This window comes from Phocoena phocoena, chromosome 13, assembly GCF_963924675.1.
Source record: "Phocoena phocoena chromosome 13, mPhoPho1.1, whole genome shotgun sequence".
NCBI lineage: Eukaryota > Metazoa > Chordata > Mammalia > Artiodactyla > Phocoenidae > Phocoena > Phocoena phocoena.
In genome coordinates, this window is record NC_089231.1 from 65,653,160 (window position 1) to 65,673,197 (window position 20,038).

Below are 20,038 nucleotides of genomic sequence, written 5' to 3' on the forward strand. Positions count from 1 at the left end.
GATGTTTTTATGTACATATGCAGTATTTGTAAGGAAAAATATTGTAAAGAAAAGAGTAACCGCTAATGGATACTCACCCCAGCCTTAATGTAAATGGGAGAAAATACCCAACCAAGAACACAGAGCATAAATGGAGCCTGAAACCAAGAAAAGAAGAGCAATTAAATCAGGGTCCCACCTAGGCTAAGCTCTTAAATGAGATGCAAGCTCAGTTGCTGTTTTGAGCCCAATAAATGTCATAATTACTGGGGACCTTGCAAATAACAGCCCAAGCATAAGCCTTCCAGTACAACAAACTTAACTTATAGGCACTTGATCTTTGCCTATAAAGGGGTGCATTCTTAATTTAGGGGGGGTTAACTGAGCCAATTTTCAAGATATTTATTAAAATTTATTGTTTGCCTACTTCCAGATAGAAACGAAGGTGGCTTATAATTAAACAAAAAAGATAGTAAAAGAAAAAATCAGAAACCATTCAGAGAAATAATAGAGAAACTACACCAAAATTTACACAAGCTATTGAAATTAAGTAATGCATTTGTCTCTGGCTTTCTTTACAAAGAAGGGGTAAGTTGAATATATGAAGTAGATGTGAACGAATTCTGAGAACTAAATGGTGGTACAGACCAGGGTGCCTTATCAGGTCTGGAATTAACTTTGTTAGAAGTATTGTTTATTTCTGTAGTCTACCAGAGGAAAAGATGAGACCCAGAAAGTAGGGAGCTTTCTGATTTATCAAAAAAAAAAAAAAAAAAGGGCCAGGTGATTTATATAGAGATAGGTTAATTAACCCAAGACACATAAATTCACTTATATTAATTTAGGTGAACAAATTCTATGTCCTATAACAAATATATTCCACAGATTAGATAAATAATCCATTTTATAAGTTTTATAGTTGAAACCTGGTATTCATAGGCGATCAGTTAGGAGTTTTGTAGTAACCAGCTGAATATCTCAAAGAACCCAGCTGAACCTATTCTCAGTATACAGTTGACCCGTGAACAATGTGGGGGTTAGGGGTGCCAACTCCCAGGTAGTCAAGCTAAATCTGTCTCAAAAACAAAGGAATTGATAAATGACTCATCCAAGGGCAGGAAGCTGAAACAATCTGGATAGAATCAGGACTCAAACCCTAGTTCTTTTGATTCCACATATTGTGATCTCTAATTGAACACAAACTTTTCCCCACACTTAGTCAATTTAAAGATCTGTGAAATGAAAATAAAAGTACTATATTTATTGAAAAAAATCTGCGTGTAACCGGATGTGCATGGTTTAAATGCATGTTTTTCAAGGGTCAACTGCATACTGCAAATGTGTACATACCGATAAATACACACACATATATACAAATATATCTGTATGTCTATGTACACACACACATATACGTGCATGCATGTATGTATATGTTTATGTACATATATATTTAAGTGTTAATATGATCTTTTCCCTACCTGACTAGTCTCCTAACTGTATTCCTATGGTCCTTGGAATGTAAACATTCTCTATCTCTTCATTACTTTACTAAGAGGAATGAAAACTAGCACAATCTTGTTGAGAAATCATAGACCTGGTTCCCTTCTTCCATGACTTCTCAAGGAGTCTTTAATATTTACTCAGGGTTGAAAGCAAGCTTTTATGTTTCATTTGGACAATGATAAAGGTGGAGGTTAGCTGCTACAGAAGGCACTACTTACATTCCACTCGAAGGCCCCAACAGCAATCCCTGAAGACACCCCCTTTCCAGCCAGGCCCATAAAGTGCCCAGTGCCAATATCCGAGGCAAAAAGAAAAGCACCTATCTGAAAATCAAAAGACAATTACAGATCAGAACTTTTAGTCCAACTTCAAAAACTAATTCTCACAAATATAAACCCAACCTGAGTTTTATCAATACATTTCCTCAAAAGGGATTATACCCTGGGCAGAATTCCCATTCATATTTTTTCTATACAAACCCTAACCATAAATTAGAAGCCAAGTAAAAAGGGATGAAGGGAAAAAAGTATTACTGCATTCTTATGTTGCCACCCTCCACACGCTCCACTGACTTATTTGCAACTGCAGAAATATTAGCAGGAGTGTAATTTCATCACTGTTTGAAGTAATTTAAAAATATTAACAATCTAACTGATTATAAGAGAATGGTTAAAATACTAAGGTACATGAATATGATGAAATACAATGTAGCATACAGAAAGAATAAAGGAACTCTATTAAATGATAAAAAATAATGTAAACAATATTGATAATATAATCTCATTAAAATTTTGTGTGGGCATATTACACTTATGCACATGTATGTTTATATATAGATGGGAGTGATTCTGGTAGTATATATATAAAAATACTTCTGGGGACTGGAATCATGGCTATAGAAATAGAATGGTAAGAAAATTTCAAGTTCCATACTTGGATTGTAACTTTTTTTTTTTTTTTTACAACCAGCATATGTTACTTTCAAAATAAAAAATCCCAGAGGCATTTAAAATGAACAAAATCCCTCCTAAACCAATTTTAATTGAGTAGAGATAGCCACTCCGTTCCAAATCCAAATCCAAATACTGTGCTATATTTGACACAAGATACACTTAAAACCAAATTATTAAGAGAGACTAAAAATAACAAAGCCTTTTAGATAAAAACAAACAAAAAACACAGCATTGACGATATTAACATAAGATAAAGTAGGATTCAATACCAAAAGCATTAAATATGACAGAGGTTCTTTTGTTTTGTTTTTAAACCATGAAACATAAAATGCACTAGTAAGACATAACTGGGAACATACAGGCACCCAAACACTGTAGCACCAACAAATATAAGGCAAAAAAAATCTTGGAAGAGGCACGTAATAATTACTCAAGCAGTTATTTTTACTATTAGGAATGTTTGCTACCTTTATCATAATAATGAAAAACTATACACAATCTAAATTGCCAAATAATATGTTACATAAACGGTGGAATGTCCATATGATATAACACTATACAACTGTGTATAAATATAAAATATCTCTATCTACCTACCTATGTTTATATAGACCTAGGAAGACATTAGTACATTAAATGTACCTTCATTAATTCAGTAACTATTAATAAATGTCCACTGCCAACTATGTGTCAGTGTTGTACATACTAGGAATACATCAGTGAGTAAAACAGACAAATCCCTGCCCTCATGAAGCTAACATTCTCTTAGGAAGAAGAGGATGAACAAGATAAATTAGGGGATTATTTTATAGCACAATAGACAGTGATAAATAGTAAAGTCCTACAGAGAAGAAGAAAGGTTAGAAAACAGACAGGCACGGAAGCAACCTAAATCTCCATCAACAGACGAATGGATAAAAAAGGTGTGGTACATATATATAATGGAATGTTACTCAGCCATAAAAAGAAACAAAATTGGGCCATTTGTAGAGACGTGGATGGACCTAGAGACTGTCATACAGAGTGAAGTCAGAAAGAGAAAAACAAAATATCATATATTAACACATAAATGTGGAATCTGGAAAAATGGTACAGATGAACCGGTTTGCAAGGCAGAAATAGAGACACAGATGTAGAGAACAAATGTACGGGCACCAAGGGGGGAAAGGGGGGGTGGGATGAACTGGGAGATTGGGATTGACAAATATACACTAATATGTATAAAATAGATAACTAATGAGAACCTGCTGTATAGCACAGGGAACTCTACTTCACCTCGCTGTACAGTAGATACTAACACAACATTGTAAAACAACTATACTCCAATTGAAAAAAAAAAAAAAGAAAGAAGGCAAGCAGGAAGTGCTGTGCAGTACAGTGGGCAGGGCCAACTTTCTCTGAGGAGGTGTGAGGGGCAAGCCAAGGGTACCTGTGAGAGCAGAGAGCCTCCAGGCAGAGGAAGCAGCAGGGGCAATGGCACTGAGGCAGAAGCACGGCTAAATTGTTCAAGGTCACAGAGGTAAGGAGGTGCAGATCATCTGTGGCCTAACACAGGCTGGGCCTTCATTCTGGGTGACATGAGAGCCCCCAGAGGGTTTTAAGCAGTCAGGTGACATGGTCTGACCCTTCAGCTGCTTTGTTGAGGTTGGACGTGGAGGAGCACAAGTGGAAGGAGGGCACCGAGGCTACTACAATCAATCCAGGTGAGGGTGACGGCAGCATGGGCCTGGAGGCACTGATGCGAAGGGGTTGGATTTCAAATCTGTTTTTTAAATCGAGTCCCAGGACTTCGTGATGGATTGGAAGTTGGGGTGAGAGAGAATAGAGTCTAACACTACTCCACGGGTGTCAACCTGAGCAACTAGAAGGATGGAGTTGCCGTTCAGGGACAGGGAAGACGGCAGGAGTAGAAGATGTGCAGAATGCATGTTCCATGTGCAAGACCTGACAGACCTTTCTAGTCAGGTGTCAAACGGGCATCGGGATGCACAAGACTGGAGTTGAGGGAGAGAGCTGGGACTTGCTACCATTCTAGCAAGTTGTCTTTAATGCCATGTCGCCAGGCGTGTGAGTGTAACTGGAAAGGAGACACCAGGGTCTGGCCCTGGGGAGGTCCAGCATTCAGCAGCCAGGGAGATGGGAAAGAACCAGCCAGGGGGACCTCGAACGAGTGGCTGGTGAAGCAGCAGGAATGGAGGAGAGCCAGGCGGCAACGTGGGGTGGGAGGGAGGACTGAATTTCAGTTTCACCACCGCCAAGCTAGGTAAGAGGAGGCCTGAGCACCGACCACATGAATAAGCCACATGGAGGGCCCAGACAAGAGCAATTCATACCCATCGGATATCTGCTGACTGAATAAAAGTATAAAAGAAAGAAAGTTGAAGTGGCAAAATTACTTTTATTTCCATTTTCTTTATCAATACCATAATACAGTTTGTTCACTAAGCAATAATTCTAATAGCGTAAAAAGAAGTCACATCCAGGATTGGTTCAAGATGGAGGAGTAGAAGGACTTGCGCTCACTCCCTCTTGCAAGAGCACTGGAATCACAACTAACTGCTAAACGATCATCGACAGGAAGACACGGGAACTCACCAAAAAAGATACCCCACGTCCAAAGACAAAGGAGAAGCTGCAATGAGGCCGTAGGAGGGGTGAAATCATGATAAAATCAAATCCCATAACCGCTGGGTGGGTGACTCACAAACTGGAGAACAATTATACCATAGAAGCCCGCCCACTGGAGTGAAGGTTCTGAGCCCCACGTCAGGCTTCCCAACCTAGGGGTCTGGCAACGGGAAGAGGAATTCCCAGAGAATCAGACTTTGAAGTCTAGCAGGATTTGATTGCAGAACTTTGACAGGACTGAGGGAAACAGAGACTCCACTCTTGGAGGACACACACAAAGTAGTGTGCGCATCAGGACCCAGGGGGAAGGAGCAGTGACCCCACAGAAGACTGAACCAGACCTACCTGCTAGTGTTGGAGGGTCTCCTGCAGAGGCGGGGGATGGCTGTGGCTCACCGTGGGGACAAGGACACTGGCAGCAGAAGTTCTGGGAAGTCCTCCTTGGCATGAGCCCTCTTGGAGTCCGCCATTGGCCCCACCAAAGAGCCTGTAGCCTCCAGTGCTGGGTTGCCACAGGCCAAACAACCACCAGGGAGGGAACTCAGCCCCACCCATCAGCAGACAAGCAGATTAAAGTTTTACTGAGCTCTGCCCACCAGAGCAACACCCAGCTCTACCCACCACCAGTCCCTCCCATCAGGAAGCTTGCACAAGCCTCTTAGATAACCTCATCCACCAGAGGGCAGACAGCAGAAGCAAGATGAACTAAAATCCTGTAGCCTGTGGAACAAAAAACACATTCACAGAAAGATAGACAAAATGAAATGGCAGGGGATGATGTACCAGATGAAGGAACAAGATAAAACCCCAGAAAAACAATTAAGTGAAGTGGAGATAGGCAACCTTCCAGAAAAATAATTCAGAATAATGATAGTAAAGATGATCCAGGACCCCGGAAAAATAATGGAGGCAAAGATCGAGAAGATGCAAGAAATGTTTAACAAAGACCTAGAAGAGGGTTTCCCTGGTGGTGCAGTGGATAAGAATCTGCCTGCCAATGCAGGGGAAACAGGTTCAGTCCCTGGTCTGGGAAGATCCCACGTGCCGCGGAACAACTAACCCTGTGTGCCACAACTACTGAGCCTGTGCTCTAGAGCCCGCGAGCCACAACTACTGAAGCCCGCATGCCTAGAGCGCATGCTCTGCAACAAGAGAAGCCACCATGATGAGAAGCCCGAGCACTGCGATGAAGAGTAGCCTCCGTTTGCTGCAACTAGAGAAAGCCCATGTGCAGCAACAAAGACCCAACGTAGCCATAAATAAATAAAAAAATTTTTTTAAATTAAAAAAACAATTCAAAGACCTAGAAGAATTAAAGAACAAACAACTAGAAGAATGAAAGAACAAACAAACAGAGATGAACAATATAATAAATGAAATGAAAAATACACTAGAAGGAATCAATAGCAGAATAACTGAGGCAGAAGAATGGATAAGTGACCTGGAAGACAGAATGGTGGAATTCACTACTGCAAAACATAATAAAGAAAAAAGAAAGAAAAGAAATGAAGACAGCTTAAGAGACCTCTGGGACAACATTAAATGCAATAACATTTGCATTAGAGGGGTCCCAGAAGGAGAAGAGAGAGAGAAAGGACCTGAGAAAATATTTGAAGAGATTATAGTCAAAAACGTCCCTAACATGGGAAAGGAAATAGCCACCCAAGTCCAGAAAGTGCAGAGAGTCCCAGGCAGGATAAACCCAAGGAGAAACACACCAAGACACATAGTAATCAAATTGTCAAGAATTAAAGACAAAGAAAAATTATTAAAAGCAACAAGGGAAAAACAACAAATTACATACAAGGGAACTCCCATAAGGTTAACAGCTGATTTCTCAGCAGAAACTCTACAAGTCAGAAGGGAGTGGCATGATATATTTAAAGTGATGAAAGGGAAGAAACTACAACCAAGATTACTCTACCTGGCAAGGATCTCATTCAGATTTGACGGAGAAATCAAGAGCTTTACAGACAAGCAAAAGCTAAGAGAATTCAGCACCACCAAACCAGCTCTACAACAAATGCTAAAAGAGCTTCTCTAAGTGGGAAACAAAAGAGAAGAAAAGGACCTACAAAAACAAACCCCAAACAATTAAGAAAATGGCAGTAGGAACATATATATTGATAATTACCTTAAATGTGAATGGATTAAATGTTCCAACCAAAAGACACAGGCTTGCTGAATGGATACAAAAACAAGACCCATATATATGCTGTCTACAAGAGACCCACTTCAGACCCAGGGACACATACAGACTGTAAGTGAGGGGATGGAAAAAGATATTCCATGCAAATGGAAATCAAAAGAAAGCTGGAGTAGCAATACTCATATCAGATAAAATAGACTTTAAAATAAAGAATGTTACAAGAGACAAGGAAGGAAATTACATAATGATCAAGGGATCAATCCAAGAAGATGATATAACAATTATAAATATATATGCTCCCAACATAGGAGCACCTCAATACATAAGGCAAATGCAAATGCTAACAGCTATCAAAGAGGAAATTGACAGTAACACAATAATAGTGGGGGACTTTAACACCTCACTTACACTAATGGACAGATCATCCAGACAGAAAATTAATAAGGAAACACAAGCTTTAAATGACACAATAGACCAGATAGATTTAATTGATATTTATAGGACATTCCATCCCCAAACAGCAGATTACACTTTCTTCTCAAGTGCACATGGAACATTCTCCAGGATAGATCACATCTTGGGTCACAAATCAAGCCTCAGTAAACTTAAGAAAACTGAAGTCATATCAAGCATCTTTTCTGACCACAACGCTATGAGATTAGAAATCAATTACAGGGAAAAAAACATAAAAAACACAAACACATGGAGGCTAAACAATATGTTACTAAATAAGCAAGAGATCACTGAAGAAATCAAAGAGGAAATCAAAAAATACCTAGAGACAAATGACAACGAAAACACGACAATCCAAAACCTATGGAATGCAGCAAAAGCAGTTCTAAGAGGGAAGTTTATATCAAATACAATCCTACCTCAAGAAACAAGGAAAATCTCAAATAAACAATCTAACCTTACACCTAAAGGAACTAGAGAAAGAAAAACAAACAAAACCCAAAGATAGTAGAAGGAAAGAAATCATAAAGATCAGAGCAGAAATAAATGAAATAGAAACAAAGAAAACAACAGCAAAGATCAATAAAACTACAAGCTGGTTCTTTGAGAAGATAAACAAAATTGATAAACCTTTAGCAGGACTCATCAAGAAAAAGAGGGAGAGGACTCAAATCAATAAAATTAGAAATGAAAAAGGAGAAGTTACAATGGACATTGCAGAAATACAAAGCATCATAAGAGACTATGACAAGCAACTCTATGCCAATAAAATGGACAACCTGGAAGAAATGGACAAATTCTTAGAAAGGTATAACCTTCCAAGACTGAACCAGGATGACATAGAAAATATGAACAGACCAATCACAAGAAATGAAATTGAAACTGTGATTAAAAATCTTCCAATAAACAAAAGTCCAGGACCAGATGGCTTCACAGGTGAATTCTATCAAACATTTAGAGAAGAGCTAACACCCATCCTTCTCAAACTCTTCCAAAAAATTGCAGAAGAAGGAACACTCCCAAACTCATTCTACAAGGCCACGATCACCCTGATACCAAAACCAGACAGAGATACTACAAAGAAAAAGAAAATTACAGACCAATATCACTGATGAATATAGATGTAAAAATCCTCAACAAAATACTAGCAAACAGAATCCAACAACACATTAAAAGGATCATACACCATGATCAAGTAGGATTTATCTCAGGGATGCAAGGATTCTTCAATATATGCAAATCAATCAATGTGATACACCATATTAACAAACTGAAGAATAAAAACCATATGATCATTCTCAATAGATGCAGAAAAAGCTTTTGACAAAATTCAACACTGATTTATGATAAAACCTCTCCAAAATGTGGGTACAGAGGGAACCTACCTCAACATAATAAAGGTCATATACGACAAACCCACAGCAAACATCATTCTCAATGGTGAAAAACTGAAAGCATTTCCTCTAAGATCAGGAACAAGACAAGGATGTCCACTCTCACCACTATTATTCAAAATAGTTTTGGAAGTCCTAGCCATGGCAATCAGAGAAGAAAAAGAAATAAAAGGAATCCAAATTGGAAAAGAAGAAATAAAACTGTCACTGTTTGCTGATGACATGATATTATACATAGAAAATCCTAAAGATGCCACTAGAAAACTACTAGAGCTAATCGATGAATCTGGTAAAGTTGCAGGACACAAAATTAATGCATTCCTATACACAACGAAGAAAGCTCAGAAAGAGAAATTAAGGAAACAATCCCATTCACCATTGCAACAAAAAGAATAAAATACCTAGGAATAAACCTACCTAAGGAGGTAAAAGACCTGTACTCAGAAAACTATAAGTCACTGATGAAAGAAATTAAAGATGACACAAGCAGATGGAGAGATATACCATGTTTGTAGATTGGAAGAATCAATACTGTGAAAATGACTATACTACCCAAAGCAGTCTACAGATTCAATGCAATCCCTATCAAATTACCAACGGCATTTTTTACAAAACTAGAACAAAAAAATCTTAAAATTTGTATGGAGACACAAAAGACCCTGAATAGCCAAAGCAATCTTGAGGGGAAAAAATGGAGCTGGAGGAATCAGACTCTCTGACTTCAGACTATACTACAAAGCTACAGTAATCAAGACAATATGGTACCAGCACAAAAACAGAAATATAGATCAATGGAACAGGATAGAAAGCCCAGAGATAAACCCATGCACCTATGGTCAACTAATCTATGACAAAGGAGGCAAGGATATACAATGGAGAAAAGAAAAGTCTCTTCAATAAGTGGTGCTGGGAAAACTGGACAGCTACATGTAAAAGAATGAAATTAGAACACTAACACCATGCACAAAAATAAACTCAAAATGGATTAAAGACCTAAAAGTAAGACCGGACACTATAAAACAGAGGAAAACATAGGAAGAACACTCTTTGACATAAATCACAGCAAGATCTTTTTTGACCCACCTCCTAGAGTAATGGAAATAAAAACAAAAATAAGCTAATGGGACCTAATGAAACTTAAAGGCTTTTGCACAGCAAAGGAAACTATAAACAAGACAAAAAGACAACTCTCAGAATGGGAGAAAATATTTGCAAATGAATCAACAAAAGATTAATCTCCAAAATATATAAACAGCTCATGCAACTCAATATTAAAGCAAAACAACCCAATCAAAAAATGGGCAGAAGACCTAAATAGACATTTCTCCAAAGAAGACATACAGATGGCCAAGAGGCAAATGAAAAGCTGCTCAACATCACTAATTATTAGAGAAGTGCAAATCAAAACTACAATGAGATATCACCTCACACTGGTTAGAATGGGCATCATCAGAAAATCTACGAACAACAAATTCTGGAGAGGGTGTGGAGAAAAGGAAACCCTCTTGCATTGTTGGTGGGAATGTAAATTGATACAGCCACTATGGAGAACAGTATGAAGGTTCCTTAAAAAAACTAAAAATAGAATTACCATATGACCCAGCAATCCCACTACTGGGCATATACCCAGAGAAAACCATAATTCAAAAAGACACATGCACCCCAATGTTCATTGCAGCACTATTTACAGTAGCCAGGTCATGGAAGCAACCTAAATGCCCATCGACAGATGACTGGATAAAGAAGATGTGGTACATATATACAATGGAACTCAGCCATAAAAAGGGTCATTTGTAGAGACGTGGATGGACCTAGAGACTGTCATACAGAGTGAAGTAAGTCAGAAAGAGAAAAACAAATATTGTATATTAACGCATATATGTGGAATCTAGAAAAATGGTACAGATGAACTGGTTTGCAAGGCAGAAATAGAGACACAGATGTAGAGAACAAACGTATGGACACCAAGGAGGGAGAGCGGGGGAAGGGTGGTGGTGGTGGGATGAATTGGGAGATTGGGATTGACATATTATACACCAACATGTATAAAATAGATAAATAAGAACCTGCTGAATAAAAATAAATAAATAAATAAAACCAAAAAACCAAAAAAAAGAAGTCACATCCGACTCCCACTCTACACTGTGTGCTTCCAGAGGGCAGGACTCACTATGTTCTATCTGTGTCCCAGAATCTAGAGCAATACCTTGTACTACCAGGCACCTAGTAATGGTTACTGAACTACACTGAGCTGAATGGAAGAGTTAAGGGAAGTACTAATGAAATGACTTTCCTGATTTAGCAACTTCAAATTATTTGGGGGTAAAAGACATTCAAATTAAAGTAATAAATGAATCCACACGCAGCCCCCAAACTGGACTGCACATGCAAGGCACACTCACCTGCCACCATGCTAGATTTCAGCCAGCCAGGAAGAAGTCTTCTACTGTCCCACGACTGCTTGACAATACAGCCTTAAAAAAACGGGTGGTGTTGGGGGGGAATCCAAGAAACCAAACTGCTTCAAAGACACAGGTCTCACAAACAGATGACCTTCACTTATGGGTAAATGTCCTTTGCAGAGATCCCATTTCCCCTTCATTCTTTTTAGGAACAGAGGTCTCTACCTGCTGAGTTAGAGGAGGGCCCACGGTCTCTCCCAGCTATGAGATCACATGGGCCTGTCCATTTCTCTACACTAGTGTAAAAATAATATTGCTTTATTTTTTCCCCAAATAGTTAACCAGTGCATGGCTCCCAGCAGAGACTTGGAGATGAGTGGTTCAGCGAATATATCAATTGACTGGGAATGGCAAAGCTGAACACCAGCCTAGCTTTTTCCAGGAGAGCAGTCACGTTGCCAAGACTATGATGTCCTCCCAACGCACCCAAGGGCTCTCTCCTCAGGTCCCCAGCTCTGATTCCCAGACTCCAGTACGGTCAAAAGATATTCCTGGGGATTTCCTGGATTGCCTAGGACTAGCAGGACCCACGGATGACCACTGGTTGACAAAAAAGTGTTTCTGTGGGAGAAGTGAACTTATTACCACCATCTGGGGTATCTGCCTTTTAATGGAGTCCTTTCACATCATAAACCTTTAAACCAAAGAACAACTCTAAATCAGACACATTAAGTTAGTCTCATTTCATCCATTAACTAAATATTTATCAAGAGCCCATTATGTTCAGAGCTGATCTTTCTTAAGGAAGGTATCAGCGGTATGTAGGGAGAGGTGCATTAAAACTTTTAAAAGGAATTTACAAAATGTTCTAAGATGAATAAAATCACTCTGTCTTCCCATTAAAGAAAGAACCAGACAGGAAGAGAGGAGGTCCTGGGAAGAGGGTGGTTATGCACATGTCCCTGCTTCCTCCTTCCTCCCTGCTCTTTCTGGAATAATCCACCAACCACAGCAGCCAGGCTGCTGGGGCAGAAGGTGCATCCACCACTTTCTCAAAGATCTTGGGGCTGAGACTGATAACAGAGAAGACAAACAAACAAAAGTGTAAGGTTTTTTCCCCTTTAACATCCTGCAGGAGCCAAGGCACCAGCAACAAAGAACAAGATTTCCTTGTGGGGGCTCAGCGGTCAGAAGCTGATGAAGGATTTCAGGAGTCCCATCTGTGCAAACGTGGGCAATTCTGTTCAGTGAGAAAAGGGTGGTTTGCTTAAGAAACAAAAGAAAATAAAGCTAGACTCCTTTATCACATTATATGCAAAAGGAAATCCCAGATGTTCTGGACATTTAAATTTCTTTTTAGCTTGCAGGATCTTAGTTCCCTGACCAGGGATTGAACCGGGGCCCTCAGCAGTGAAAGCGCGGAGTCCTAACCACTGGACTATGAGGGAATTCCCTAAATATATTTTAAAACCTATAAAATATTAGAAAAAATTTTAGAATAGTATTTGTACAATGTTGGAGTGGGTAAAAACTTTCCTAAGCAAGCCAGGAAATCTAGATGCAAAGGAAAAGAGAGACAGTAGACTTCTTCAAAGTGAAAACAAATCAGATGACAGAGAGACAACAGTAACAGAGTCTAGACCAGTGGTTCTCGACCAGGGGTGATTTTTGCCCCACTCCTCCAAGGGACATGTGGCAATGTCTGGAGGCAGTTTTGGCTGTGAAGGGGCAGGGCTTGGGGATACTTCTAAGCATCCTATAATACACAGGACAGACCTCCCACAACAAGGAATTATCTGGTCCCAAATGTCAGTAGTGCTGAGGTTGAGAACAACTGCTCTAGAAAATGAGAGTTTAGGAAAAACATATTGGCAACTCAAATGACAGACAAGGTGATAAAAGCAAAGTCGAACAACTCAATTCAGAAATGGGCACATAAACTGGCTATTCAACAGAAGAGGAAGATCAAAGGACAGCAGGCTCACAAGAATATGGTCAATCTCATAGTAGGCTGAGTCTGGAAAGCGCAAATCAAAGCTGCAGTAACATACCACTACTCACTCATCACCCTGGGACCCCCCCCCCCAAAAATTAAATTAGTAGTAACAAACCAGGCTGGTGAAGGCCTGGGGAAAGAATGTGCTCATATGCTGCTTGTGAGAAATGTAAATCTCAACAAGCTTTGGGGATTGCCATTTAGTGATATCTACTAAAATTTCAAGTAAACACACCCTTCCAACCCAGAAATTCCAATTTCGGGAATCCATGCTACACAGCTTAAAAGCACCAACACATTAAAAACAACAGCAGCAACAAAGACCCAATGCAGCCAAAAATAAACAAACAAATAAATAAATATATTTTTAAAAATCTTATTAAAAAACAACAACCTGGCAGCAATCTAAGTGTCAGTGAGTAGGGAAGAGCTGAATCACACAGGTGTTTGACTATTGTGTATCTAATAAAAACATGAGCTAGGACTTCCCTGGTGGTGCAGTGGTTAAGAATCCGTCTGCCAATGCAGGGGACATGGGTTTGAGACCCGGTCCAGGAAGATTCCACATGCTGCGGAGCAACTAAGCCCGTGCACCACAACTACTGACCCTGAGCTCCAGAGCCCGCAAGCCACAACTACTGAGCCCGTGTGCCACAACTACTGAAGCCCACATGCCTAGAGCCTGTGTTCTGCAACGAGAAGCCACTGAAATGAGAAGCCTGTGCACTGCAACAAAGAGTAGCCCCTGCTCGCCACAACTAGAAAAAAGCCCAGGTGCAGCAATGAGGACCCAAGGCAGCCAAAAATAAACAAATAAATAAATAAATTTATTTATTTAAAACAAAAAACCATGAGCTAGATCTCTATCTATAGACCTGAAGGACTCCACATCATGTAGTAACGGAAAAACGCAAACTGCAGGGTAATGTGTATCATACGATCACATTTTTTGTAAAGACAAAAACGCAAAACCTTTACTTATGTGTCTGTGTAAGCACTGGGAAGGGAGGAGGGACACACAGGCCCTGGGTACCTCAGAGGGATGGGAATGGCTGAGGGAGGAACCATAACTCCTCTAGACAGTTATGCATCTCCTCAGTTCTTACAGTGAGCACGTGACTAAAAACAATATACGAGTTTTAAAAAGGACCAAAGGAAAAATAACAATACAAAGAAGGAAAAAGATCAAAGCATTCTGGATAACAGCACATGTTTTATGGCTCCTAGAAGAACAGAAGGAACAGTAGGTTTCCTTTGGAAGCGGCCGGATGGCTTAAGGGTCCTCAGACCTTGGCCACACCTAGGCTCCAACTAGACCCGGAAGAAGGTTGGGTGGGGGCTTCCTAATTCAGTGAGAGCAGCTGGGGGAAGGATCCCAAAGTGCCCACTACTCAGAGCCCGGCCTGGGCCACCTAGAAGGATGTTTCTCATAACTGAGACCAATTTGAAAAAAATTGTTTGTTTGAATGATCTGGATAAATATCAATACCTCCGACTTCTTTTCAGTTGGGAGAGATACGAAATTCTCTTAAGAGGATGGAGACCATATTCTCATTACTCTATCTGCCCACTCACAGCATGGTAAGCACTCAAAAGACTGTCCAGTGATCTTGCTTTGAAGGACCAGATTCTGCACAGTAAGATCCTGCTTGTGACCTGGTGAAGCGCCCCGAAGTAAAGGTCACATGGGCATGAAAGCCTCAGCTGGGTGGGGGCAGCCTGCAATGAACTCTCCCACTAGCTAGCGAATGGTGGCGCTGTCACCAGATACTCCTGCTTATGAAGCAGGCCGAGGAGAGGCTTCTGATGGTTAACAGCTTAGCCGAGGGGCGATACCATGACACAGGCCAAAGTCTTTTTACCTGCCCTCGGACTTTTCACTGCCTGGCCCTGGGGAGTATAGTTACGAGACACCTTTGTGAGTGCCTACAGGTTAAGTGCTAGCGGGCAGATGGTAGTAAAGGAGATCCAGTCGCCACCCTACTAAGAGAACCTTATACTAGAGTAGAATATATAAGCGCCCAATTCAAATTCAAAGTGAACACTTAGGGCCCTAAATTGCATGTGACCTTTGAGGTCTTGTTTGCTGGGCAGTGGTTACGCTCATGCGTCAGATCAGGCAGCTCTAGGTTCGAATCTGCACTCCATCATTCCCTTGTGGTTACTTGACCTCTCTGAACCTGTTTCCTCATCTGTAATCCACAGCCTGGTTGTGAGAATGTGACACACTTAAAGCACTCAGCACAGACCAGGCACTTTAGCGCCTAAGGATGGGTAATTGTCACTACTGCCACCACCATCACGACGATCGATCAGAACGACCCCATATTACACACGGCTTGGGTTCCAGGCGGTGGGCACCTGGCTTGTTTATTTGTGGGGTGGGGAGGGAAGATGGGCTTGGATGCGCCCTTACTCTCGGTAGGGAACAGGTGGCGCAGGGAGGGTGGAGAGGTCCCGGCTGAGGGCTGTGCAGGGGCGGGAACGAGAGGGATGTGAGGTGGGGATCAGGTGACAGGCAGGTGAGGATCGAACCCATCTCGTGTCCAGGCCTACCCCCCCAGCCCCCGGGCCCCACGTACCCACAGCGCGATGCCCAGGACCAACACCGTACAAAACTATCACCAGGACGTCCAGGGCACTACAGGCGGTGAAGACATGCGCAGCCCAGGCGAAGCCATACCACGGAATGCCCATGGGGGCGCGCCCGGGCGGGCGAGCGCCGCGGGCTTCCGGCAAGCGGCAATGGCTTCCGTGGGGCTCCAGGGGCGCGGCCGCGGGGAACCCTGGGAACAGCCCCGGGGCAGCCTGGGAGCTCCGGGCAGGCCTCGCGCGGCCCAGTTCCCGCCTTCGGGGTTCCGCTGCACGAAGGCCGACGCCATCACCGCCAGTCCCGGCACAACGCCGTCCTTTTGGCGGTCGGAATCGCTTCGCCCTGGACGGAGAGCTGGTCGCGGCGTGGGTCTGGGTCGAGGCTACCGGGGCAGCATCAGTACCCGTGTCTTTACGAACGAACCACATGAAACCTGAGGCGGCAGAAACCAGCAATACCCCTCCTGTCTTTGTCATTTCGAAATTTTGTGCATTGTGGGTTTGGGGCATTGATTTGGATTTAGTAAACGATTGCATTCGAATATTATGTATCCCGAGTCCTGAGTTTCCTTGGTGCCCTCTCCCCTTAAATTTTGCGCCAAGGAAAGTGCCTCGCTTGCCTCACCCTAATCATGGCCCTGGTTGGACCAACTGGTTACAGAGGCTCCTCAGTTTTCTGCACTTTGATCTTTCATAGGTGATGTGTGAAGTTTCAGTCTGGGCCAAGCCTTACTCTCCTTGGTGTGCTTCTCTGCTGAGCTGTTAGAAATCTTGGTCAATAATACTAGTAACAATAATAATAGATAACAGTTATATAGCTCTTGCTAGGTGCCAGACCTACTTTTTTTTTTTTTTTAACTTTCCGAACTTGTTTTTTGATATAGCTGAATTTCACAACAGTGTCATAAAATACTATAAACAGAGCCTTCAGATAAACAAACAAAAACTAATCTAAATATATTAACCAGGGACTTCTCTGGTGGTCCAGTGGTTAAGAATCCGCCTTCCAATGCAGGGGACGCAGGTTTGATCCCTGGTCAGGGAACTAAGATCCCACATGCCACAGGGCAACTAAGCCTGCGCGCCTCAACTACTGAGCCTGTGTGCCTCAACTAGAGAGCCTGCGTGAGGCAAACTACAGACCCCACACACTTTGGAGCCCACCACAACTAGAGAGAAGCCCATGTGCTGCAATGAAGAGCCCACGTGCCACAACTAAGACCTGACACAGTCAGGCAAAAAAACCTTAAAAAAAAAATTAACCAGATTAAAGAAGGCAAAAAATCCAGTGATAAACACATTAAATAATAATATGCTAATGGTGTCTAATTTACCCACTATCGGTTCTTTACATTGTCACAAAAACAGTAAACATCAATTTGAAGTTTGGTGAATGGACTTGATTCCTGATTTATATTAAGATACGATATACCCTTTGCATGTATATGTACTTTGTGTGTATTAACCCATTTGATTCTCCTAATAAGCAGTCAGTCTGACCACAAGGCAGGAGGCTTGCTGCTGGTCAGAAGTCTATGTTCTCAGCCTCCTGAGCAGAATTCCATGTCCTAGTATAGTTCAGTGCTGTCCAAGAGAAATATAATGTGAATCACGGATGTTATTTTTTTTCTACCTTCATTGAGATATGACTGACAAATAAAAGTTGTCTATTTAAGGTGTACAATGTAATGTTCGATACAGGTATACACTGTGAAATAATTACTATAATCAAGCTAATTGAATATCAATCACCTCAGTTGCCATTTTTTGGTGTGTGTAGTGAGAACGCTTGAGATCCCTCTTAGCAAATTTCAAGTATACAATACATTATTATTGACTATAGTCACCATGCTGCACATTAAGTCTCTAGACTTATAACTGAAATTTGTACCCTTTGATTAGTATCTCCCCTTTTTCTCCACACTTTTGCTCCTGATAACCACCCTTCTACTCTCTGTTACTAGGAGGGTTTTTGTTTGTTCGTTTTGTTTTTTTAAGATTTCACATGTAAGTGAGATCATGCAATATTTGTCTTTCTGTGTCTGGTTTATTTCACTAAGCATAATGTCCTCCAAGTTCATCCACGTTTTTGTAAATGGCAGGATTTCACATTTTTGCATCCATTCATCTGTCCATGGACACTTAGGTTGTTTCCGTATCTTGGCTACTGTACATAATGCTGTAATAAACAAGAGGGTATAGATATCATGTTGAGATAGTGATTTTATTTTCTTTGGATATATCCCCAGAAGTGGGACTACTGGATCATAGGATAGTTCCATTTTTAATGTTTTGAGGAAACTCCATGCTGTTTTCCATAGTGGCTGCAACAATTTACATTCCAATCAACAGTGTACTGGTATTCCCCTTTCTCCGCGTATTTGCTGACACTTGTTATCTTTTGACTTTTTTGTTAATAGCCATCCTAACAGGTGTGTGGTGGTATCTCATTGTGATTTTGATTTACATTTTCTTGGTGATTAGTGATGTTGAGCATCTTTTCATATCCCTGTTGACCATTTGTATGTCTTCTTTGGAAAAATGTCTTTTTAGGACCTTTGCCTAATTTTTTTTTTTTTTTTTTTGCGGTATGCGGGCCTCTCACCGCTGGGGCCTCTCCCGTTGCGGAGCACAGGCTCCGGATGCGCAGGCTCAGCGGCCGTGGCTCACAGGCCCAGCCGCTCCGCGGCATGTGGGATCTTCCCGGACCGGGGCACGAACCCGTGTCCCCTGCATTGGCAGGCGGACTCTCAACCACTGTGACACCAGGGAAGCCCTTGCCTAATATTTAATTGGGTTGGGTTTTTTTGCTATTGAGTTGTATGAGTTCTTATACATTTTGGATATTAACCCCTTATCAGATTTATGGTTTGCAAATATTTTCTCCCATTCGGTAGGTTGCTTTTTCATCTTGTTGATTGTTTCATTTGCTATAAAAATTAAAATTTTCCAGTAGCCACATTAAAAAAGTAAACAGGTGGAATTAATTTAAATAATTAATTTATTAATAGTTAAGCCAATATGTCCAATAAGCCAAAATATTAACATTATAATATATGATCAATGTAAAAACTGTTGGGATATTTTATATTCTTTTTTTTCCACATTAAGTCTTTGAAATCTGGTGTATATTTTACAGCACATCTCAATTTACACGCTAACTTTTCATTAGAAATACTTGATTTGTCTTTAGATTTAATTAAATTCACAGTTGAAAAAAATAGATTCACCTACTAAGTTGTTCTAAATATACTTGAAAGTTTTCCAGTAGCTGAATATAGTACCAAAATTTACTTTTCCCTTAAGTCAATGATAAAACTAGTTCATCTTTTTAGAAGAATTGATCTGACTTTGAAGCGAAAGGCTATCAGTTTCGAAATTATGTCTTTCCAAGTTAAGTAATTCACTAACTCTTGTTGTTGACTCAATATTACTGACATCGAATTCAGAGGCGTGGCATAATTTGAAAAGCATTTCTAAATTGATCAATATTGCAAAGCATTCTTCAAATTTATCTTGGATTTTTTTTGCCACCAATTATATAACATGGCCAGTTAAAATTAAAATCTTTGACATACTGACTCATGTTAGGAGAGTTGTAAAATTATTATTATTGATTCGTATTATGAAGTTTTGATTTCAACATAAATTCTTATACTTGGGTAGCTAGGTTACAAATAAGCTTTTCCTTTCTTTTGACTATTCAAATTTTGCTCATTCTTATACGGTGTGTATTAGTGAGAAATATAAGTACAGACTAACATTTTTGGGTCTTTGATTATTGAATATTCAACAAACATTCCTTTTGTTTAAAGAAAATCTTGAATTGCAGCTGACATTACAGTAATTCTTTGTAAAATTTCCCATACTTGGCCAATGGGCATTGGCAAAAGCACATCGTTAAATTCATCACCTATTTCTTTCAACAGTTCCATAACATGGTGATGATTTGTATTATTTGCACATATACACTGAGTGATTTAAACAAT

At 40.6% G+C, this 20,038-nt stretch overlaps 1 pseudogene; it reads right to left on the minus strand.

Moving 5' to 3' along the window:
- The window catches only part of LOC136132607 (sodium/glucose cotransporter 1-like), a 62,265-nt pseudogene extending 46,111 nt beyond the window's left edge, over positions 1-16,154 (minus strand).
- Positions 16,155-20,038: the final 3,884 nt, after the last annotated feature.